The following is a 26,410-nucleotide window of genomic DNA, read 5'->3' on the forward strand; positions in this document are numbered from 1 at the left end:
CCTTCTCGGTATTTGCCTGAAGTGCGAATACTTGTGTCAGAGATCTATTATCCCTTTAAGAAATGGCTATGGATTCATAAGTAGCAAATGTGCAGTCATGATTCCAACCCAAAGGATTCCACCTCTAGCATCTACACACTTTGATTAGAGGCCAGCTTCCTCCAAGAGTCTCACCATATGCTATATGAAGAAATAGTAAGGTTTGGATGAATGCTTGAGCAGAAATTGAGTACAACCACACATTCGGACAAGAAATAAACCAAAAATGGCTTCTTGATGTTAAATTTGCATAAAATAGCAAAAGAAAGGAAGGGAGGGGAAGAGAGAGAGAGTGAGAGCAAGAGAGAGAGACAGAGAGAGAGAGAGAGAGAGAGAGAGAGAGAGAGAGAGAGAGAGAGAGAGACCAGGTGCCTACACTCAAGGGCTTAAAGTTCCTAGTGAAATCATTAGCATCTTCCTTCTAAAGCTGGATTTAAATAATTCACAGATGTACTGTTTGTTTTTATTTCCTTTTCAGCAAGATCAGATTTAACTTTCTCCCTTACCTTTAGAAAAAGCATCTGTTTGGGATTTCTTAAGTTCCCAAGGCTAGTGCTGGAGTCAGAATTAGCTGATGCCTGGGCGGGCAGGATGGCCATGTGCTTGCCCCCAGCCCCCACCTCTTTCCAGGCTGTTAAGATTACTGCTGACTGTGCTGATAGGAGAACGCATCGTCAGGTTCTGCTCTACTTCAAGACCTAGGGGAAAATGGAAAGAAGTAGGATTGAATCCAGATGCTCCTTCCTGGGTATTTTTATTTATTTTATTTTAATACTCAGAAATCTTTCTTTCCCCAAAGCTTTGAGTTTCTAGAAGCCCAAGGAGACACGAGTCATATCTTCACGGTTTTATCATTAATCATTAATGTTTCTGGAGACTCGTGTTGCTTAACTAGTTGTTTTCTTGCTATGTTGATGTTGTCAATAAATAGATATGAGTAAGAGTTTTGTTTTTTTTTTTATTTCTTGCCGATGTTTAGCTCACACACAATTGTTTCTTCATTTTTTCATTTCACTACATTGCCCAACAAAGGCACAAATAAAGCATTTATGTGCCACTGATTTTGTGATCCCGAGTATTAGACAAATGAGAATGAAGGGAATGATAACACCTACTTTTCAGAATTCATGATTGAGCATCTGTTTTCTATCATCTCTGATTGTGCTGCCTACACTCGAAGCTTCCCTTTATCCCAGATCAGGTCTTTGCATCCTGTTTTTAAAAAGTGAAAGCAGAGATCAGTGCATTTGCCATTTACCTCGTGGATGTCACCAAATTCTTGACAGAAACAACTTGAGAAAGAAAAGTTATATTTCACCTCATGGCTTCAAAGGACACGGTCCATGGTGGCCTGGCCCCGAGTGGTTGGGCAGGATACAGCAGTGACAGGAACATGTGTGCTTCTTGGTACCTTGGAAGCAGAAAGTGGTGGACTGGAGATGGGCCAGGGTGGAAATAGCCGCAAACACACATCCCAAGTGACTTGCTTCATCCAACTGCCCCCAACACCTGTCACCACTGGAAATAATGTTACCACCTTAAGAGTAAATCCAGTGACTAAATCAGACTGATTATATTACAGCCCCCAAGATCTATCCTTCCCTGGAAACAACATCAACAGGTATAACCTCGCTTGAGGTTTTTAAAAATTCATCAAATCGACACTCAAGTTAACCTCACAGGAGATGTCTGACACACTGTAGAGTAATTTAAAAAAAAAGTCATTGATCTAGCAAAGTTTTCTGGGCTCCAAAAAGAAAATTGTCACATTCAAGGTTGGTTATTCAGGAAAAAAAATATTATTCTAATTACCCAAAATGGAGAACTTTAACTACATACTTAATGAACTTGATGAAAGGAAGTTTTTTATTCCTTTTAAGAATTGCTTTTTAATTCTTTGTGAATTCCATACACATATATTTCAGCCATATCCACTTCCCTCCCCCAATTTTTCATCTTTTTATGATTTTTGTATGACTTAGTCCAATTTGAGCAATTTGTATTCGTGTAGATGCAGGGCCGCACACTAGAAAATGGGGAAACTGTAAGAGGCCACAACCCTGAATAAAACAGATTCTCCTTCCCCCAGCATCCTTCAACTGTTATAGTAATTCTCTATTAGAGGTAGGATCCTATGTGCCCTGAAATGGTGATCGTCAGGTCGGTGTCATAGTCTGTGTGAGAACACGAGTGCAGTGGTACAGAGTCCTCACCAAGCAGTGGCTCTTGTGATCTTTCTGTCCCTTTTTCTGCAATATTCTCTGCACCTTAGAACGGGTGGGGTGATGTGTACATCCCACTGGGAGTGAGCACTTCACGGTCACTTATTCTGAGAGCTCTGATAGGTTGTGAGCCTCTGTGTCAACATCACAGTTAGCTGCAATCTGCTGCAATAAGGGGCATCTCCAATGAGAGGAAAGTGTTTAGAAGGCAGAAGGATGCTATGCCTACTTGGCAAAATAACAGTAGTAGTAAGTAAGTAGTAGCAGTAAGTTCTCCTCGAGGGCACAGGACACTTAATATGTAATTTGGAGAGGATGGAGGACTGATACTTCAATAGACCAACTAACACAATATGAACAAAAATTTGTTTCCTCACACAGATATCTATAAGGTAGACTTTGAAATTAGAAACAAATACTGAAAAAAGATTCATGATTGGTACATGCCAGTGGTAAGTGCACTGTGAAGATGACTAAGAGGATGGCAGAGATACTGGCAAACCGGTCCACTAGCTTTTGTTTGCAATCCCCTGACTAAAACTCGATCAATCCAGTAGCATTAAAGTCAGAAGGGGTAAGATAATTATTAATACTACCTACTTACCTTGGTTGTCTCCTTAATAGAAAAAGAAAACTTGAAATGTGGAGTTTCCTTTTCATGTTTTTATGGTTTAGAAATCAAGCGTCAACAGGTGGTCGCCCACACCTTTAATCCTAGAAAAGGCAGATTATCTCTGTGAGTTCAAGGCCAGCCTGGTCTGCAGAGCAAGTTCCAGGACATCCAGAGCTACACAAAGAACACTACCTCAGAAAAAAACAAAAATAAAGAAATCAATTGTCTGTCCTTCATTGAGATGCAGAAGGCATGGGAGATATGGCCTGCTGAGGGAACACCTGGGTGCTCACACAGGCTGACTGTGTTATAAAGCACAGGACATTGATTTAACTAGGCAGGGAGAACCTTACAGTTGCCTGCTCCCACCATGCAAGCAAGCATCTTCAAATGTACAGAAGTTTCTTGTTCTTGTTTTTATGTCAAGAGTATGCCATCATACTACTATAACTTATAAATGCATTCAACAAGACTTCAAGAAACAAGAAAAATATTAAAATTCCATAGTATTTCTATGCACTCACAAGGAACAATGTAAAAGTAAAATTTTAAATTCATCTACAGTATCATAAAAAGAATAAAATGCTTCATAATAAATTCAGTTATAGTAGTGCCAGATGCAGTCTGTGAAAACTACCAAACATCATAAAATATATCTGAAATATACTAACAAATGTTCATGGATTAGAACAGTTAATATCGATAAAATGGCAATATCTCTCACTATTTCTATCAGAAGTAGAAGCTGAACCTGCCTAAAAACATTAAATAAAGGTAAAATAACAAGCAACAAAGGAGGGAGAAAGAAGAGAAATAAGGAGAGAGAGGATGAGAAGAGGAGAGAATTTTACAAGTTGGTTCTAAAATCCACGTGGAGGTATAGCAAGACAGGAATATACAAATGGTCTTGGAAAATAGGAGAATTTGTGCTTCCCAGTTTCTGTGCTGAACAATGCATTGATAATCAAGACAGCACTTTACTGGTCCAAGAAACAGATTAGCAGAACAGAACAATGGGCAAGCAACAAAATAATATGCTTTTTGTCAACCCATCTTCAATAAGGTGAGAGCTTTTAATAATCAGACAGCAATCCTTTCAGTAAATGATTCTTGAATAGATGGACACCCTGTGAGAAAGAATGAAGCTGGATGTTTATCTTACATTGCACATAAAAAAATTAACTCAGAGTTTATCAGAGACCAAAATGTAAGTGTTAACAGCATGCAACTGAGAGGAAGTCATAAGGATAAATAAATCCCTGTGACTTGGGATTTGACAATAAACTTTTTGCTAGGAGGCAAAAAGGACTAGCAACAACAAAAATAAATAAATACTTTGAGTATCTCCAAATATTAACAATTTATGACAGTGCTCCCACACAGAATGGTAGAAATCATTTTTAAGCCTTACATGTAATAAGCAATGTATGCCCATAATACATAAATAACTTACAACTCAATAAACAACTTCATAAACATGAAGTAAAACAATTTGCAAAGGTCACAGGATCTAAACAGGCATTGCTTTTTTTATGGTCCAGTAAATGCTATTCTAACTTCTTTTTATTTAATTGATTTATTTATTTTACATCCTGGCCTCAGTTTCCCCTCCCTCCTCCCAGCCCCTCTCTATCTCATCCCTCTATTCCCAACCAATGCACTCCTGCGTTTCTGTTTAGGAAAGAGCATGTCTCCCATTCCTATCAACAAAACATAGCATATCAAGTCCCATATCCTAAAGCTGGGTAACAGGAGGCAGGATGAGAAGTCCACTCCCAAAAGCCGCAAAAGAGTCAGAGGCGGCCCCTGTTCCCACTATTTCTGAGGCCCGTAAGAAGACAAGCTGCCCCTGTCACATGTATGCAGAGTGCAATCCCATGCATGCTCTCTGACTGTTGGCTCAATCTCTGTGAGTCCCTATGAGCCCAGTTTGGTTGATTCTCTGGGTTTCTTTATGGTGTCCTTGAACCCTCTACCTCCTACAATCCTTTCTACGCCTCTTCTGCAGGATTCCTGGAGCTCCGCCTAATGTTTCGCTGAGGGTCTACATCTAAACAGGCATTTCTCTTTTTTCTCTATTTTTCATTTAAATTAGAAACAAGATTGTTTTACATGTCAATCCCAGTTTCCTCTCCCTCTCCTCTTTCCCTGCCCACCACTAACACCCCAATCCACCCCCTTTCTCCTCCCCAGGGAGGGTGAGGCCTTCCATGAGGGATCTTCAGAGTCTGCCATAGCCTTTGGAGCAGACCTAAGCCCTCCCCCTTGTGTCTAGAATCAGGGTGTATCCCTCTATGTGGGATTGGCTCACAAAGTCCATTCATAATCTAGGGATACATCCTGATCTACTACCAGAGGCCCCGTAGATTGCCAAGGCCTTCTCACTGACACCCACATTCAGGGGATCTGGATCAGTCCTATGCTGGTTTCCAGCTATCAGTCTGTGGTCCATGAGCTCCCCTTTGTTCAGGTCAGCTGCTTCTGTGGGTTTCACCAGCCTAAACAGGTATTTCTTAAGAGAGGATATAAAAATAGCCAAAAACTCTTGGGTAAGAGCTATATAAGCATGGGACATGAGTTCAAATCCCCAGAACCCACATTAGAAGCCAAGTGTGGCCTGGCATATTCCTATAACCACCTTGTTGTGGCAAGTAAAGACAAGAGCATCACTGGAGCTTTCTGGCTACCAAACTAACCCCAGGATCTATGAAAGACCCTGTCTCAGAGGAACAAGGCCGTGAGTGATAAGACCGGGAAGCTAATGCTCTTCTGGTGATCACGCACAAGAGCACACTCAGATACATCACAAACACACAAAAGTAACAATTCTAGAAATGATCAGGAAGCATTATAAAGATTCTCAAAACAAGCAGTCATCAAGGAGAACTTCAATGAGAGGACACTGCACACCCCCAAGATGGTGGAACTCAGCAGACCACAAAGGGAATGCAGAAAACTTACAAATCTCCGGCACTGCAGGTGATGCCAGGCATGGTGGCTGCTCCAGGTAACAGCCTTGCAGTGCCTCGGACTATCAGACTGCAGTTATTTAATGCCCCGGATTCCAACCTCTAGTTGCAAACATGGAGGATTGAAAAATTATATCTACATAAAAGCTGATCATTATTATTCAAAACAGTCAGAAAGTGTAAAAACCCAAAAGGCTATCAATCAGCAAATGGGAAAAGGGGTATCACAGTACCCTGTATGAGGTCTCTGTGTATTATGGTGCAAAGTACCGAACTCATCATGCAAATGTCTAAGACTGCATAAGAACCCCACTCACATTTGCACCACAGACTGGTGCAGTACACCCCAATAAAGCATTTTAATGCATCCACTAATTCAATTATCTGAAAAGAAAATTAAGAAATGAAATTTGACACATTTTACATTTCCACCTAATTCTTCATTGCTCTGGTCAGAGTTGTGGCAGTTATTCTGATAATAATAAAGAAACATATCAGAAATCCTCTTTGTGTCTCCAAGGGTTCTGGAGAAAACTTGCTACTCTTTAGCTGGAAACTCAGTGTTTGTCACCATCTACCTTTACGTCATCAGAAGAATAAAGAGTGTCTGTCCACAGCAATGGGCAGCTGCCATTTCTCCCATCTTCTCAGATGGTCTTTTCACATGAATAAAATGTATGATTCCCACACAAAGTACAACTATGGACCACACTGTCCCACCCCCCTCCAATTTCATCCAGGGCACTGACGTACATGGCATCTCAGCTCCTAGGAAATGTTAAAGACAATTAATTCCTCAGAAACAGCTGACAGCAGTGACAGACACTGGAACAGGGAAGACTAGGCAGGTAGGTTGAAAGATGTGGAGGCAACATTTTCTTGCCTGTTTTTACAAATGCAAAATAATAAATAAAACAATGCATTTACTTGGTTTAGAAAAAGAAGTGTTGTAGTTGTTTTTATTTTTCAGCTTGGGTATGGGCCAACCTTTCTGCTTCTCATCAGCAAATAATTGTGCTCAAGATGTGATACGATTATACCCTCTCAAGTACCTTCTCCCCCTTCCCTGTGTGTGTGTGTGTGTGTGTGTGTGTGTGTCTGTCTGTCTGTCTGTCTGTCTGTCTGTTTCTAAGTCCTCTGAACACTCATGGTCCTTTGTCCTGTTATGCTGCCAAAATACTTCTGTTTCTAAGGCTAGCCAATATAGTACTTAGCCCAGAAAGTGTTTTTAAACACAGTAATTCTAAGAGCCACAAAGTATACACAGTAAGACTTAGATTTTTTATGTTTACTACTTTATGTTTAAAACTAAGATAATATTAAGCAAGTAAGCAAAAGTTTACATGGCCAACTATTCAAATGGGTTCTTTTATACAAATGGAATAATGCTTAAGATTCAGCTGACAACTGAGTGAAACAAATTAGTGTTTAGAACACCCATATTTTGTTATTATTTTATAAAATAATGGGTAGGTGCTGATTCTGATAGTTGATCCATTTTATTACTTGACCATATGAAAGTGTCCCTCTGACCTGTCCCTCACAAGAATTGTATCTTAGCTGGGAAATGCAAAGTTACTGAAGATTCCAAGATCAATGTCTTCCTTAGGCTGAACAACAACAACAAAAAAAGGCAAAAATGCTATCCTGCAACTTCTACTCACATGAGTCCTTGAAGAAATGGGTATCACTCTAAGGAGGTTCAACCCAGACATAACTGAAATTGTCAAGAAAATGTACTTGAAACTTAGTTGTCTTGAATTAAATGTCCAATGTATGTACAGGAACTTTCCAACATGTTGACTAAAATTTTCCTCAAGAAAGGATCCACTGAATAGGCAGAAGGAGGTACTGGCTGCTGAGAGGTGAGCCACATGGGTGGATGCTCTCCCACCTACATTTACGGCAGCTCCTCTCTTTCCATGATTGCTCCCTTGAAATGAGAGCTCTTCCTTATGAGGAGAGGTTTCAGCAGAGCTCCCGTCTGACAAAAGAAAATGCCGTTGCTAGGGGAAAAAACTATCTGTGAAAAACAGTTTTACTAGATGTTGTAAGTAGACTATTTGGTTGCTTTTTACCGCCTCAAAAAAAACATTGTCCTCTCCATGAATGCCAACTGAGCCACCAGGGAATGAAATACATAGCGTCAGCTATCTGTATTACTCTGTAATGCACAGCCATACTCTCTATGAATAGATGGCCACCTCATAGGAAACACTGCCTCAGACACTAGAGCCTGATGTGACATAGCCTCTGCCTGTCCTACAGGAAGTTATGCTCAAGGTCATAGAGTAAAAGGCCCTGGCCTGCCAGTATTCATGTTGAAATCCATTCCTGTTTGCACTCTTCCGAAGCAAACAAAACCCCAGTTTTCAGACTGATGCAGGCTACAGCAACTGCAACCCCGTCCTTTGCAGAAATGTGATAAATGAGGACTCTGGCTGGCATTTACTTTCTCCCCAGAATGAGAAGCTGAGTGTGAATTTGAAAAGGATCCAGAGCCTGACTCAACATTTGTACTTTAAAACTATCAGGTGATCCAATTGAAATGTTCCCAGTGACGGCTCTCTGGACCAGCTGGCTTCCTAAGTATATTGATGTTCAAACTGTAGCCCACACTCTACTTAAGTAAGGAGACATGAAGTGTTGGCATAAGTAGATATAATGCCTGTAATAAAATAATTCACTACTTTCCTTTGTATCTGTATGTTCGAAAATTTAATTGTAGGACACTCAGGCATTGATTTTGGGGAGGGCCCATAGTAAAACTTTTTATAGGTTTTTAATGGGTTTATTCTTCCACTTTTCCATGGTCATACTGCTTTAAATATGTTTTAATTCAATGATTCATAAAATAAATCTTTTGACATTTAGGTTTCTAAAAATTTGTTTTCTTGCATAGGAGAGGTAAATACAGTTTTATCTAAGAGCATAACCTGGTTAAGTTGATCACTCTCCCATGGAAGGTCACATATGCAAGAATATTCTAGTAGCACAAATAAGTCTTGAAGGAAATAAATAAATATCCATAAGGAAAGGAAGGAAGGAAAGAAGGAAGGAATAGGGGGAGGGAATAACATCTAGTCAGGTGGATAGGAAAAGGCAGTAGATCTGGGAAGAGTTGGGAGAGAGGATGAATATAATCAAAACACATTGTATGAAACTCAACGGACCAAATTTTATTTTAAAAAAAAAGAATTCCTTTTCTATGTTAAGACAGAACATTACTTATACTAAATTGACATTCTGGTTTTTTTTTAAATACAGAGGCCTAATTTCCTTTCAGATGAATAGACAAAAACACTAATAGTTTTTAATGAGAAATGAGTAAGAAAGAGTAAATGACGGTAACTTCTAGTATTTCTGTTTGGAATATAATTTATGATAGATGGAAACTCTATTTCTTTGTTTATTTCTTGAAAAAATTTTAGTTTGGGGGCTTCATTTTCCTCCTTCATAACATGGGAACAAAGTCCTATATTTTTATCAAATATAAAATGTCATTAATATTAGCATGCATCATTATTTTATGTATCATAAAACAAAAATCCCACCTAAATCATGACATGATGTCTTCTTACCCTTTGGAGCTACTGTTTGATAGCTTTTTAAAAGTTGTTTTCTAGCCTTCTTTTAGACACATTCACACATTTGATTTTACAATTTGTCTGGGTGAACATTTCCTTTCAATGTGAAATAATAAACAACTATATTTATTAAATAAGCTGTGCATTCACATGTAACAGGAACCATGTTCGTCTTGCCTGAAAAATCACTTTGCCAACCATCAAATAGAGGTGTAACAGAGGTCAAAAGTGTTGATATGTAGAGAATGAAAATGCACCTTAGACTCCACAATGCATTATCATTGATACTAACAGCAGTTATTATTCATGATCTCCATGAATAATTATTTGTCTATATGAGTATGCTCCCCCTTGACAAATGTGAACATTTACTTTCCTTTTTTTTTTGCAGTACTTATTCTGGGGATTTCTCTGAAGAAATGCCGTCAACAAGTGGCTATGTTGTTGCATCCTTTACTTTTGTGTCCAGATCCATCAAAGTCTTCCAGGTCGTGTGGACTGTATCACTCCTGAATAGTTGTTCTTCGTCTAAATAAGGATGTTGGTTTAAAAGTGACTCTCTGTGACTGAGCAGTAAGTACAGCCAGGTGCAATCCTACTTGCTTTCCTTTCATCCTCCTCCTCCTCTTGTGACAGGAGACCTTAAAAAAAAGATTGTTCTATCTGTCAAGCTTTGCAGACTTCAGGGCTTTGGATAAATTCCATGGAGCTAACATATTCTAACTTGACGGCCTCATCCTAGCGCAACACTGCTCTGAGATGCTCCTCAGTCAAAAGACGAATCTTTTGGCTCCAGCAAGTGTTTGTATCTGCTACAGTCATGTTCAAAGGCTCATAATGCATAGTATACAGTTCTATAGAACTTATTTCTCTTTATGCATTAATCCTTTGGGTACATAATAAAATACTGGGCTACTTGATATCAATTCTTAGGGATGATCTTTGAAAAGATGAAAAGATTTATAGTCATACTTCAATTCCACCTAAGCAAGTAATGAAATACAATCTGTCAAATAAAAATAAAAATCATCACTGTCACTTTTTTTTTCAGGAAAACAAACAAACACAAAACTGGAAAATCATTTTAAAAAATACAGCCAGATTCTGTTATTGTCAAAAATATCATGTGCACTCTAGTCCGTGAAAATATGAGATAAGATAGATCGGCATGTTTAAAATTCCTTGATTTGCAGGTTTTGGGGTATCCAGTGATGTGTTGCCCAGTGTCTTCTGAGCTTTTACTTTCAGGGGTTGCTTATGCCTTCCTCTGAAAGACCTAGCCACACACCTTCCCAAAGGGAGCCCAGGTGAGGGCCTCAGGAGGTGTGTCAGGAATTCCATCTTGACGCGTGCTCCTTTGCTGCCCTCTACTGTGAGTATCTATAATTAAACTGGAAAGACAGAAGGATATTGAGCAAAGGAAGAGGAAAACACCAAGAGTAACTTAAAGGGATTAGGGGTTAACTTTATTGTAATAAACTGTGCCAAAAGCTTCCATTTTAAGCAACCATTATTAAAACAGTATTCCAGATCCATGACATAGCCGGCTAAGTGAAGCCAACTGTTTCTGTCGTGGCTGGAAGAAATTACCTCCAGATCATAAAATGGGATGTTTTCATTCATAAGTAAATAGCCTGAAAGAAGATTTGCCATAATATCTCAATCTGCTCTTTCTAAATGCCATCTTTCTTTGCTAAGAAGAGAAAGGCTTGTTTGTTTTTCTCTTTTATCAAAGCTAACATAGAACTTGTACTCAAGTATGAACCAAGTGTGTGTGTGTGGACCAATTTCCTATTGTTGTTGCTGCCTGTTTCTTTTCTGTGCTGGAAACTGAACCTAGGGCTCACATGTGTCAAGTATTCTACCACTGGCCTATATTCACAGCCCACCAAATTCCTTTTGAACAAAAGCAAGAAGTTTACTATATTTACTTCTGTCTGTCCTTCCTTCTGTTAACTAATACTTACTGAGTCTAAATATGTCTACAGTATCCTATAATGAGTCAGGACAGGACAGGTTCATGTTCTCGTGGAGCTCAAGGACTGAGGCATCAAACACATTTAACAGCAGCGTTCTGGGACTAATTGTAGGCTACAATTTTTGTAGTTATGTTACAAAGAAAAATGCAGAGCTGCTACGTATAAAGTATCTACACTGGAAGGAAATTTGATGTATCCTCCAAGGTGTGGAAAGGTTAGGATGGTAAAAACCAACAGAAATAAAAGGGGGATACACAATTATCCCCAAGTAGTTGTAAACTAAGCAATCAATCTTTATACACAAAATGTACATTTTAACGATGAAAACCAACAAGTCTGGTGCTAGTTCATCATTTACTTTTTCATATTTTATGATATTTTTGTCCTAATCAAGATTCAATGGAATAGAAATTATAGTAAATCACATTTTTTTGTGGGAAACTTGACAAGCATGGTGCTCCCTTCCTTTCCAGTTTTCATTTCTTTCTAAACTGTCTTATTTATGCTATGACTTCATCTGTAAAAACTAGTATGCATATCAAATATGTATCTTACATCAAGCTCTAGGTGTGTGTGTGTGTGTGTGTGTGTGTGTGTGTGTGTGTGTGTGTGTGTGTACAGGTAGCCACTGCCCTATTGTTCTCAGCCCAGGAATGTCATGGTTACATTTTTGTTTGAGAATAATCACCATACCTTCTAAGATGGGACAAGCAGAGAGCAGATTTGTTTTTATGGAACACTGTGTACTGCCGTGAAATACAATGGAGGCTTGGAATGAGAAGGCGGTGGACACATTCGGGTACTTTTTAAAAATACAATGAGAAATACAAAGCACATTAATTGGAGGGGACTCTAAGGGGGAAAGTGGAGTTGCACTACAAGGTAAGAACTGCTCTAAAGCACTGAGGGACATGCTTGTTACACCTGCTGAGTTTTCTCTGTAATTCAAAACGAAACCCTATGTTCTCGCTCCTTTGCCATGCTCACATATAAGCCACAAATGAAGCCCAGAATTTCAGCATTTTAGCACATCCCAGACCCATTCTAGATTAAAATGACATCAAATATACAACTTCTGGCCTAGTTAGATTAAGCTGTAAGCTTGCCACAACTTAGAACTGGGGAACTGCCTAGATTGGAGTGGTCTGTGGATGTGTCTGTGGGGGCATTTTCTTGATTAATGATAGATGTGGAAGGAAACTTACCGTAGTCAGCACCTTCCCTATGCAGGTGAGCCTGCACTTGTGAAATAAAGCTACTGGAACATAAGGCTGGGAATAAGCCAGAGAGTGAGCCCATACAGCATTCCTCCATGGTTTCTGCTTTATTTCCCACACTGACTTCCCTCAATGACAGACCAAGACCTGGAAGTGTAAGCTGAAGTAAACCGTTTCTTTCCCTAACTTGCTGTTGCTGTTGGTTATGCTGTTTATTCCAGAAACAGAAAGCAAACTAGAACATCCTCTCACTAAAAATATCAAGATATCCAATAGCATAGACACCGAGATCAACAATTAATAAATGGGACCTCATGAAACTGAGAAGCTTCTGTAAGGCAAAGGACACAGTCAGCAAGACAAAATGACAGCCCAAGGATTGGGAAAAGATATTCACCAACCCCACATCCAACAGAGGGCTGATCTCCAAAATTTACAAAGAACTCAAGAAGCTAGTCTCCAAAACACCAAATAATCCAATTAAAAAGTGAGGTACAGAACTAAATAGAGAATTCTCAATAGAGGAATCTAAAAATGGCTGAATGACACATAAGAAAGTGTTCAACATCCTTAACCATCAAGGAAATGCAAATCAAAACAACTCTGAGATACCATCTTGCTCCTGTCAGAATGGCTAAAATCAGTAACACCAATGACAGTTGATGCTGGAGAAGATGTGGAGAAAGAGGAACACTCCTCCACTGCTGGTGGGAGTGCCAACTTGTACAGCCACTGTGGAAATCAGTATGACGACTCCTCAAGAAAATGGGAATCAGTCTACCACAAGATCCAGCAATTCCACTCTTGGGCATATACCCAAAAGATGCACATTCATACAACAAAAACATCTGTTCAACTATGTTCAGAGCAGCCTTATTTGTAATAGCCAGAACCTGGAAGCAACTTAGATGCCCCTCAACTGAAGAATGGATAGAGAAAATGTGGTACATTTACACAATGGAGTACTACTCAGCAGGAAAAAAAATGGAATCTTGAAATTTTTAGCAAATGGATGGAACTAGGAGAAACCATTCTGAGTGAGGTAACCCAGTCACAAAAAGACAAACATAATATGAACTCACTCATATGTGGATTTTAGACATAGAGTAAAGGATTAGCAGCCTACAATCCACACTGCCAGAGAAGCTAATAAACAAGCAGGACCCTAATAGAGACATACATGGTCCCCTGGAGAAGGGGAAAGGGAAAAGATCTCCTGAGAATTAGGAGATGGGGGGAAGGGAGAAGGAACTAGGAGAATGAGAAGGGGAGAAGAGGAGGGGTGAGGAGGACATGAGGGGGCAGGGAGTTTGAGTTGGGGGAAGAACAGAAGAGAGCAAGATAAGAGATAATATAATAAAGGGAGACATTATAATTTTAAAGAGAAATCAGGCACAAGGGAAATGTCCAGAGGATGACCCCAACTAACTATCTAAGTAACAGAGGAGAGGCTACCTTAAATGCCCTCCCCTGATAATGAGATTGATGACTAACTTATATGCCATCCTATAGTCTTCATCCATCAGCTGGTGGAAGTAGAAGCAGACACCCACAGCTAAACACTGAACTGAACTAGAATCCAGTAGAAGGAGTGATGAGCAAAGCGGTCAAGACCAGGCTGGTGAAACCCACAGAAGAAGCTGACCTGAACAATGGGAGCTTTTGGTTCCCAGATTGATAACTGGAAAACCAGCATGGGACTGATTCAGACCCCCTGAGTGTGGGTGTCAGTGAGGAGACCTTGGAAATCTATGGCCCCCTTGTAGTGGATCAGAACTTATCCCTAGAATAGGAATGGACTTTGGGAGCCAATCTCACATTGGGGGATACTCCCTGAGCCTAGATGCAAGGGGGTGGACCTAGGCCCTATCCCAAAGCATATGACAGACTCTGAAGACCCCCTACGGAAGGCTCACCCTCCCTGGGGAGCAGAAAGGGTATGGGATAGGTAGGGTGTTAGTTGGGGGTGGGGGCAGAAGAGGAGGGGAGGGAGAGGGACCTGGGATTGAAATGTAAAATAATATTCTTTCTAATTAAAATTTAAAAATTAAAAAAGACAGATAAAAAAGTTTTAAAAAGTCAAGATATTAAAGCTATTGAACACATGTATATGAACATATGTATATATATAACATATATGTTGTTAATATAAAGGCATGTAATTGTATTTATATGTACATATCAATACAAGAATACACATGTATACTCTATATATGTATACATATAAATGTGTGTGTATACGTGAGTGGGTGTGTATCTGAACTTGAAAAACATGGGAATGAGATCGGAGCTATGTGAAACAAAAGCAAGAGGCAAATTAAGTAATATAAGCCTGTATGTTCAATAAATCATAAGAAAATTATTATAGGTCTTGTTTTTATATATATAAAATAGTACTAATTGTATATTTAGATTATTCAATGTATTACTAAGACTGAATGAAATAACTCATGAAATGCTTAGAGCACGACTCAGCATGCATTTGGGTAATAGAAACGGAGTAAGTCTATATTCATCTGCTGTTAATAGGAATTCAGCCCCTCGAGAGCTAAAACTACAAAGCACACTTGGGGCAAGAGATGTCACCTGGAGTTTACGTGGTAGATGCTGGAAATGTAACCCTTCATAATCACTAACATTCGCAGACCAGTCGTGACAATTTAACACACTGTCGTTGGTCTTTTTACAGAGTGTTGAAGAAAAAAAAAAAAGGAGAAAAGCCAGCTGTGAAAAAGCCCACTGGAAAGATTTTGCCATAAATTTGTTCAAAGACTATTAATTGATATTGTCAAAAAATCTAATTTGGAAACTTCACAATCCAAAAGTCACTGTCCTAAGCTAAGACAACACTGTGACACATGTAAGTAGATTGGACCCCAAATGTCCTCCTGGGGGCTCATGGGTTAGAAGGCTTTGGTCCCTGTTGGTGGTATTGTTGGGGAAGCAAATGACACTTTAGGGAGTGAGGTCTTTTGGAAGAAGTGGATCACTGTTTAGGAGGGTAGTAGCCTGTATGACAGGCATCTGCTCTAATGATAGTCTGCATCATGTGGACTCAGAGAAATAGACCCTGTTGACTTTGGATTGAAATTTCTGAAACCATGAGTCAAGTGAACCTTTTTCTTCTTCAAAATGTTTCTCTTGCATATTCATCAGGACAGGGAAGAGAGGCCAACACAATATATATTCAATCCTTAAAAGCCACCCAATAAAACCAAGAACAAGGTGAAAGGGATCAGACTGTCATTAATAGGAAGCTGGGAACCAAGTCTGAAATCTTCAGATTGAGTAGTTTGAGAAAGATTACAAAATAACCTTAAGTGATTAAGGAAATAAAAAATAAGGGAAACAGAGGCAGGCAGAGCTCTGTGAGTTTGAAGTCTGCCTGGTCTACTTTGTGAGCTCCAGGATAGTCAGGAGTACATAGAGAAACACTGCATCCAAAAAGAAAACTAAGGGGAATAAAAATAGACAACATAGTAACATAAAAATTACAATAGATATAGAAAAATATACTCAGACTATTGCTAAGTGGCAGAAAAACAAATCAAAAAGAGAACTGTTGGGAGGCTCTCTAACAGAGAGCAAGAGCTTCACCTTCTACAGACTGTTAAAAGAAAAAGAAGACTGAGCGATATCTGAGTGGCAAAGTGAAAAGACAAAAAAAAAAAGAGACATTCTACAAGTCATGGCTTTAATGGAAGAAGGGAGGCAATTAAATCAATTACCCATCCTAAGTTGTGGCCAAGGCATTAAAAACAACTGACTATGCACATGTAGCTTCTGTTGAACTTCTGGGGATTTATGTTTTGATCTTAAACTTAATTGAAAGAACTTTATTTACTCCCACATAGAACTGCTTGACACAAAACCTTGCATAAACAAATAGAAAACTAGACAAGATATATGAAAGAATCAAACAGAAAACATGTTTCCCCTGTTTACTTCTCTGTTGCTGTGATTAAACACTTATCAAAATCAGCATGGGGGTGGGGCTGGAGAGATGGCTCAGAGGTTAGGAACACTAACTACTCTTCCAGAGGTCCTGAGTTCAATTCCCAGCAACCACATGGTGGCTCACAATCATCTGTAATGAGATCTGGTGCCCTCTTCTGCTGTTCAGGCATACATGGAGGCAGAATGTTAAAAAATATATCAGAATGGGGGAAAGGGTTACTTTCAGCTTACAGAAGAAAAAGCAGGACCTAAAGGCAGGGGCTAGAAGGAAAATCTATGGAGGACTCGGCTTACTGGCTTCCTTCCACTGGCTTGCTCAGATCCTTCTCCTATACAGTCTAGGCCCACATGGCCAGAGACAGTACTGTTCAACATGGGCTGGCACTTCCTCCTTCATCAGCAGACATGCACATAGACCACTCTGATGGAGGAAATTCCTCCATTGAAGTTCCCTCTCCTCATGTAACTCTAATTTATGTTAGGTTGGTAAAAGTTACCTGGTATAATACATACATGAGAGAGAGAACTAGATGAGCCCTATGTCCACCTCAGCCTTCTGCCCACAGGTCATTTCCACACTACAACAGTGAGGAGAAGTCATATAAAGTCAACAACATTACTGAGATTTGAAAACCACAAGGATAAGAATGGGGAAAGACCAAGATGGCTGGCATTTGCATAATGCAGTACCAGGAACCCATAAAGAAAAAGAATTCCAGAAATATGTAGAGTTCTCTATGCATCCCTGACTGAATTCCATTTTAGACATTTCTTAGGAATAGCACTATCCCACCAAGCAAAGGCCAAGAGCAAGATTTATAAGTTAAGCAATCCTGAGCCCACACAGAGTTGAGTGATAGTGAAATTATCAGCCAGAGAGGGGATCTATTACTAAATTCACACCCCACACAGGCCACATATCAGAAGAGTTGACTCTTTGTAGTAAGGGCAAGAGGTTCGTTGCTGCTGTTGTAAACTACTTCCTACCATTGAAGACAAACCTTAATAGGATAGAGGAAACTCACAGGTAACTGTCTGCTAAGCAAATGATAAAAAAAGTATTTAAAAGGAAGTGAACAGAATGTAAACACCCAAGAACTTAAAAAAGTCATAATGTCCAGCATCGAAACAGAAACTGCTATAAGACACTGAAAGACAAATACTTACCCCATCACAGAAAGTAGAGGCTATATGGAGACTCTGAAATGCCGAGTATAAATGGGAATTGTCAGATAAAGACCCAAAAGCATCCATTATAATGATATTCAAGGATTTAAAGAGACATAAAGGACACTTACAAAATAACAAATGGAATGTTTAGCTTGGAAAAAAATGTAATAGCTAAGACAAAAAAAAAATCACAGATATGATCAACCAGAAGAATTTCTAAGAGTTATTGAATTTCATCAGAGAGTTGCTATGCAAGCAGGAGCAAAAAGAGAAAAGAATGCTGAAAATTGTTTCTTTTGAACTATGAGATAATATCATACAATCTAATGTGTATAGGGGATATTGAAAGAAGAGACAAAGAAAGGAAATGCAATTTTTTAAAGAGCTAATGCCTGGGAAAATATGAATTTAATTGATACTCTAAATCCCCAGATTTAAGATGCTCAATATATTCAAATTGTGTTAAAATAAAGAATATAATTTCTAAACACATCACAAACAACTAGCTGAAAACCAACAGTCCAGAAGACGCTTAAAAAAAGCAAATGGCCACACTAATAAACACCATGCACACGGTGTGGAGGGGAGCAAACCAACTCATCCCAGACCTGGATTCAATAACAAACTACATCAAAAGGTAATGTGAACAAAGACCTGAAGGCACTGAAAGAAAATCCCTATTAATTTAGAATTTTCTATCCTAACAAAAAAACATCTTTCCAAACTGAATGTGGGACAAAGATATGTTTTCAGAAAAATAAGAGCTAAGGGAATTTGTTCCCAGCAGAAATGCTTCATAATTAATGTTAGTAACATCCTTCAGGCTGAAGGAAACTGTTCCCACATACTGAATTGAGATGATACAAAATGATGAAGGGCAGCTGCAGGGGCGGCCTATTCTTCCACCTAGGGGGTCTTGTTTTGCACTTCTTTCAAGAACTGAGTAGACAGACGGTGATTAAAATAGGTAGAACTGCATTTGTCTAGAAGGAGTTAAAAATCAAAATATAAAATTGAAACTTGAGAACTTGGGTGGCAGCAAGATGCCAACCCAACAGCTCCAAGCCCTCAACAGGCTTGGTGGTGCTTGCTGAGATGTTATTGACAGGCAGAACAACTCTAAGCTTTCCGAGTGTCTCAGGATGCCAACTGAGAGCATCCGTTGCCAAGCCAAGTCTGCAGAGATCAGGGCATGAAGGAGAATAGCAGAATATGTCTTGATGGCCAGGATAAGTCCTGCTGTGCTGCTCCAAGGCTGAGGTAGTAACGGCGAAGCAAAAGCAGTGGCCCAGAGGTAGGAAACAAATTCCCTACAAATAAGGCACGTGCAATGTTTCTATGAGCAAAAGCAATGGGAACCTGCAGTTGTTAGGTCTCCTGTGAGCCTGTCTCTGGCAAGTCTTGGCAGCCATTCCCATCTTCCAGAGTGTCTGAGGGTGGGAATTAGGCCCTTGGTCAGAGCCAGAGGCCAGCTGAGAGGTAAGATTCTGGATAAGACCTGGAACCTGTGTGGGAGCCAGACTCTGAACTTGCCTTTTCCTCCTCCTTGGAGGAGCCATCTAACATGTCTGTCTATCCATAGTCTGCACACCCTGTTTTCTAGATTCAAATGGGCTCTGACTGGCGTGTGTGTGTGTGTGTGTGTGTGTGTGTGTGTGTGTGTGTGTGTGTGTGTGTGTGTGTGTGTGTATAAATGAGATGTAAAATAGACCCAATCAGGAGAGAGCTGTTAAACCCCAAACTTTAAGGTATATTTATTTAGGGCCTCTGATTTACCTCTTTTCTGCTGGATGTTTGCCTCTTTTGGCTGGATGTTGCAGCCAAAGCAGGGAAAGCAGAAGGAGGTAGGACTTAAAAAAATAATCATCTTTTTTTTTTTTTAATTTTTACTCATTTGTTTCCCCAAGCTTATCCAATTACCACCCTACAAAATCAGCCTGCTGTGCTCAGGGGCTTGAGCTTAGAATGGGATTCTGGTATTTGGTGAAAGCCCACTTCTCTGCCTGGGTCCCACAGATCTGAACCTCTGTGGGCTACGAAGGCAGCCAGTGGGGTTCCACAATCGCTTATGTGAAGGTCTGATGGCAATCCTCCTGCCTCAGTCTCCAGAATCTTGAGATTACATACATGAAGCATCCATCACACCAGGTAGATTTGACTTTTATATTTTGCTTTTAAAAACTTTAGAAACTTATTTTTATGGTGTAATATAGGCATTTGTTTTTTAATCATTTCCATGTATATACAATTATGTAAAGAAAATTTGCTAAATGCACCATTATATTTTCCCACTAATATAAAATGCCAGGTTTATCATGAAGTGAATTTCTGTGTACATTGGCTTGTTTCTAAAATCTATTTCAGTCTGCCATAGTATCTAATTAGAGGGCAATGCTAGCTAGTTTTAATAACTGTGATAATAGATATTTTTGATACCTAGCAGAGGAACAAATCCTCTTATTGATGTTTTTCAAAATATGTTATTGGTTCTTCTTAAGTACTTTTTCTTTTCATATACTTAAGAATCAATTTGTCTAGTTTCATAAAAAATGCTATTAGGATACTGAAAAATATTGCATTCAATTTATTAAATTGGGATTTTTTTTTTTGCCCTTTTGGTATAATGAGTTCTTCTCATTTTAGAACATAGTCTGACTCATTATTTACAAGAACTTTAACCCCCAAAAAAGACTAGTTTTTAACTTAAAGAGTTTTTTGGCCCCACAAACTTGGTACTCAATTGACCTAAATACAACATATCATCATCCAGACAAATATATCAAGTGAGACTTTGAGATAAAATTTTATTATGCTGTTCATAATAAATCATTTTCCTCCCCTTAAGCAGTCTTGTCTTTCCCCATCTCAGTAAATGAAATGTCTTATACACTTGGTTGCAAAAGCTCGTAATTACAGAGAGGACATTTTCACCATCAATAACTAATACATCACCAGGAAAAAAGATTTGGCTTTGATTTCAGATATTAATTCATCTAAAATCTGTTTTCTTTGGCTCAGAAAGTGTACTTTACTCTTTTAAAGTAGCATACACAATGATAGCATCCTCCGTGGTGTCATCACACATGGAAGTAAAACTTGCTGCTTATCCTTACCCTTCTTTTCCACTTCCTTTCACTGATCACTGTCCTCCACCAAAGAGTTGGTTTTATGTCTGGTTAAAGCTCCATAAAACATTGTTTCTATTCACTTGTGTTCGTTTGAATAAGAATGGCCCTCTTAGGCTCATAGATTTGAATGCTTGGTCACCAGCGAGTGACACTTTCTGAAAGGATTAGGAAGTATGGCCTTGTTAGAACAAGTGTGTCACTGAAGGAGGCCTTTGAGGTTCTCAAAAGCCCAAGCCAGGTCCAATGGAGTCTTGCTCTCTTCTTGCTACCAGCAGAGCCAGATGCAGGACTCTCAGCTACTTTTCCAGCACTGTGTCTGGCTGCATGCTGTCAGCTTATAATGAACTAAACCTCTGAAAGTGTAAGCCAGCTCCAGTTAAATGTTTTCTTTTTAAAAGAGTTGCCATGATCGTTGTTTTGGGGTTTCTACTGAAGTGAAGAGACACCTTGACCACAGCAACTCTTTTTTTTTTTCATTATAAATTATTTTTTAATTCATTTTACATACCAACCATAGTTCCCCCACACTGCCCTCCTCCTGCCCCCCCCAAACACCCTCCCAACCTATCCCCCATCCACTCTTCAGAAAGGGTAAGGTCTCCAATGGGGAGATAACAAAGGCTAGCGCATTCAGTTGAGGTAGGACCAAGCCCCTTCCCACCACATGGAGGCTGAGCAAACATCCCACCACATGGAATGGGTCACAAAAAGCCATCACATACACCAGGCATAGATCCTGGTTCTACTGCCAAGGGTCCCACAAACGGATCCGGCTACACATGATCACAGAAACTCTTAGGAAGGAAGGTGTTTAGTTGAGCCTGGCTTACCGTTTCGGATGTTTAGTTCATTATCATCATAGTGGGAAGCATGCCTACATGCATGGTGCTGGAGAAGGAGCGGGGAGTTTGCCATCATGATCCACAGGCGGCAGCAGCAGACTGTGCATCACAGGAGGAGCAACGTGAGCCTATGAGACCCCAAAGCCCATGGCCACAGCGACACACTTCCTCCAACACGGCCCCACCTCCTAATAGAGCCACTCTCTATGGGCCAAGCATTCAAACACACGAGTCAATGGGGGCCACACCTATTCACACTACCTCGGTCATTGAGTGCAGTAGAGCACTAACCAGGACACCACTCAGACATTTTCACTATACATCTGTCTGGCAGCCCCTCTAGGTCAATATGGCACCACCCATCGCATTATTATTTATTATGACCTACGAGGCTAAAGCTGCCATCCCACTGCATCGGCAGACAGGAAGCAGAGGGCTATGAATATTTATGCTCTGTTCATTTTTGCTTTTTTATTCCATGTGGGGACCCAGCCTTTGGAATGGTATCACAGTGGGTGGGTCTTCACTCCTCAATTGGGCTCATCTAGAAATCTCTCAGAGGTACAAGAAGCCTGTCACCCTCCCGGGGAGCAGAAAGGGGTTGGGATAGAGGGAGGGAGATGGCAGCAGAGGAGGGGAGGGAGAGGGAAGTGGGACTGACATGTAAAACAAGCTTGTTTCTAATTTAAAATTATTTAAAATTAGTCTAACTACAATTTTTTTTTAAAAGAAGCCTGTCACCTAGGTGATTCTCCATCCCGTTCTGTTTATTATACCATTAACCATCTCAGATGATTAACACATCCCTTGAATGGATCACCTCCCCATTTCCGAAGCCATAACAGCTTGTCTGACCTTGTCCTTGTCACTAAGGTCAGATGCCTGCCCCTGTCGGCAGCCATAACAGCGGAACACGTACTTGCCTGACCTTACCTTGGTCACTAGAAAGTCAGATGCCTGCCTCGTGTCAAGGAACCAATCAGAAGTTAGCTGGTGGCACTATGCTTTATGGCTCTGGGTGTACTTTACGGACAAGCGCACAGCAATGACACACAGAGCATAGCAACCACCCTGGGAGGGCCTATGGGTCATAACAACCAGTTGGCCAATCAACACAGAGCAAGCCCTCCAAGCCTGGAGGCACACCAATCCTGAGCCTGTGCGCACCCCTAGACACTCCCCTTACGCTGCCCTACAAGATCTCTATGCAGCTGGTTCGAGCTGTCTTTGCTAGCCATCTGCCATGGTGGGTGGGTGAAAGACCCAAGCTAACACGGGGTTAGCTCGTTAAACAACAATAAAGCCTCATGCTGTTTACATCAAGCTTTCGAATCTGCCTGGTGATTGGGGTGGCCGCAGTCCTGGGCTGAGACCCCAGAGGCCTGAGCTTTCCGGGGGTCTAACACCTCAGATACCTTGTTGGGTTCTTTTATTCCCCCCACAAGAGTATATAGACAGTGAGGTTGGAGAGATGGCTCAGCGGTTAAGAGCACTGACTGCTCTTCCAGAGGTCCTGAGTTTGATTCCCAGAAACCACATGGTAGCTCACAACCATCTATAATGAGATCTGGTGGCCTCTTCTGACATGCAGGTAAGCATGCAGGAGGAACACTGTACACACAATAAACAAACAAACACAGTGAGAAAGGGAGGTGGTACTGTGAGCCCTATGCTCTGATGGACAGTGAGAGTGAAACATTGGCTGTGTCAGACACGATGACTTCCTTGTCCTGGAAAGTCAATAAATGTATCAACAGGCTAAGCCTTCTGAACAGGAGAGCATCGTGCCAGGGAGGTTATTGTAGACAGTGAAATCATGGGAAGCTTCAAAGAGGTGCTCTCTGAGCTTAGATCAGCTGCTTTTGTGAAGAATTGGGGAAGGGTTAGGGTTAGATGTCCTTGGGGAGGAGAGGAGAGCTAGGGATGATGTGTCCTGTTAGAATGTGCCATGAGCTCACACAAACTTGGCTGGAATTTCCTATGCAAAGAGAAAAATGGCAGAAAGTCAGACCATATCAACAAACACCAGGCTTTGCTATACATTTTATTCCAAAATCAACCAATTCTAAGAAGCAGTTTAAGCAAGCAGGAGGTTGTTTTCAACTGGAAAAGGGAATTTTGACTACTTGTGAGGATCAGAGGAAGCTAGGTTGTGTTGTGGTAAGGGAGCAAGGGGTCCTAAATGGAAAAGAAACAAGAAAGTTCAAGAAATACCAGAAGCTGGTCAATGTGGAGCCCAGCTGTATGAGTGAGCTGGTGGGTGTTGTCATGCAGACATGAGGGCTGTCCAGATTTCCCCTGTGGCCTCTTGACACTCACTTCCATTCTCATTCTAGTCATTACTGACTAGAATCATTTTAAATACCTAAACAAAATGTAAGAAACCACATCCCGAGAACAAAGAAGCCACAGGGGGTAAAGCCCACCCTTGTAATATTTGGGCATGCTCTAGCCTTTGTCCATCAACCCGAAAGTGGCTTAAATAGTAAACTATTTCCTGGTACAGAGCAGTTTCAGTGAACTGTTCCTTGGTTCAGCATCCTGCTTTTATGCAAAAGTTTCATGTGTCACTTCAGGTGAAACTGAGGTAGCCTCACATCCTCCTAAGCCTTAACACTGTGCTTCAGAAAGATTTTCACGTTAAGAATCTCTCTCTCTCTCTCTCTCTCTCTCTCTCTCTCTCTCTCTCTCTCTCTCTCTCTCGTGTGTGTGTGTGTGTGTGTGTGTGTGTACTATTATTTTGGTGGGAGAAGTTAAAAAAATGTATTCATGTTCCTAAACTAGCTAAACACAATTCCAAACATTTTCTATTCAGCCAGCTGACCTTGACTTTCCTGGCTGCAAAAGAACCCAGCCTGCAAATCATCACAGCTAAGGTATGTCTACTTCCCTCCATAAAAATCTAACGCAAAGTCATTCTGACCTTCCTAATTGCCCACTGAACTTTTGCCTTTGACAGAAAAGGGAAACAGGACAGCCTTTTGTATCCCGAGGAAACAGACATACTCTACTGGTAGGAAATTCCTTGATGCAAGTTCTGAGGATTAAAACGGAGCCCTAGGAGAAGAAACTAAAAGTAGCAGACAGACACATAAATAATGCTGGAGTATTGCAAAGGATGGAATCCTACATGTGTGTGCCTGGTAAAAAGAATAACGAAGAAACATTCTGCCTGAGCTACAACCTTGTGAAAGCCACTATAGCCCTACTCAGAAAGTACTTCTGCAATGACATCTATCCAGCAACGCCTTGTTTTCAGATGAAACAGTGACATCCTCATCACTGAATTTTGAAGCCAGGATTATTATTCTAAAACAGTTATGGAATCTCCCCAATTTTTCCTTTAAAACACCCCCTTCCTCTTAATCCCAGCACTCGGGAGGCAGAGGCAGGCGGATCTCTGTGAGTTCGAGGCCAGTCTGGTCTCCAGAGTGCCAGGATAGGCTCCAAAGCTACACAGAGAAACCCTGTCTCGAAAAACCAAAACAAACAAACAAACAAACAAAAAACATCCCCTTCCTCTATCTCTTCCAATTTGCTCTTTGCTTCTTTGGCCTGTGTACTTTGAAGGCAGAAGCAGTTTGAAGCCAACCTAGTCTACAGAGTGAGCTCCAGAACAGCAAGGGCTACACACACACACACACACACACACACACACACACACACACACACACACACACACTCACATGCACATGAGTGCAAATTAAAAAAAAAAAAAGACAACAACACTGTCTCATAATACCAAAACAAAACAAAACTATAGAGAGACAAGGTCACTATATAATTCAAGAGGAGGAAACAGCCATAGTAAAAATATAGATATAATCAGATATACAAAGCAAGGTGTGAAAGAGACAGCCACACTAATAAAGAACTGTTGGGGAACTATGCAAGCTTCATGGCTGTTAGAAAAATGAACCTAGAGAGGCAAGCAAGAACAGTCAGTTCAGCCTGACTTAGTTGGTGCTGTTTCAAACCTCTAGAGAGTCTGACACCAGGCTGTTTAATGTAAGCATATTTCAACACAGTACAGTTTGGGGGCAAAAAAGCTTCCAGGTGTAATACAATCCCTGGTGCACTAGGAGAAGAAATTACATTGAAACTCAACTCAAAGTGCATGTCATTTCTTCCATTAAGATGGATTCTAAGGTAGGCTCTGGAGTGGTCTCAGTCATATAGATGGCACAGAGGGCATTTGCACTATACAGTGCATGTCCTCTCCCGTAAGGATGGGCTCTATTGAGTGAGAAACAAAGATAAAAGTCTAGGGAGGGGAAGGCTGGGATAAACATTCTGGGGGATTTGAGTGAGGTCTGGCTCCACAGAGAGCAAACAAAGGTCACCAGGTCATCAGCAACACCCACTCCCAGCCTTCAGAGTAGAAAACATCTATTTCCTCCTTTGAGGACACACCCCTGCATGATTAACACTCCTGGTTTCCCTAGTGATCTGTGGATTCAAGGACCTTTGTGCACCCAATATCCCACTTTCATCAAGGGGCAGATTTCAGCTCCTTCTCCAAAGTAAAGGAAACAAAACAAACCCAGAAACATATCAGAGTTAAACTGTGTTAGGACCAAGTGGTCCTAATGAATATTCTCAGAGTAAATTAACTGGTAGCAACAGAATACATGTTTCTCTAACATGTGCACACAATCCCTAGAAGCAGGGTGTTGGCTAATATTGA

The sequence above is a fragment of the Cricetulus griseus genome (genome assembly GCF_003668045.3).
Source record: "Cricetulus griseus strain 17A/GY chromosome 1 unlocalized genomic scaffold, alternate assembly CriGri-PICRH-1.0 chr1_0, whole genome shotgun sequence".
In the NCBI taxonomy this organism is placed as follows: Eukaryota; Metazoa; Chordata; class Mammalia; order Rodentia; family Cricetidae; genus Cricetulus; species Cricetulus griseus.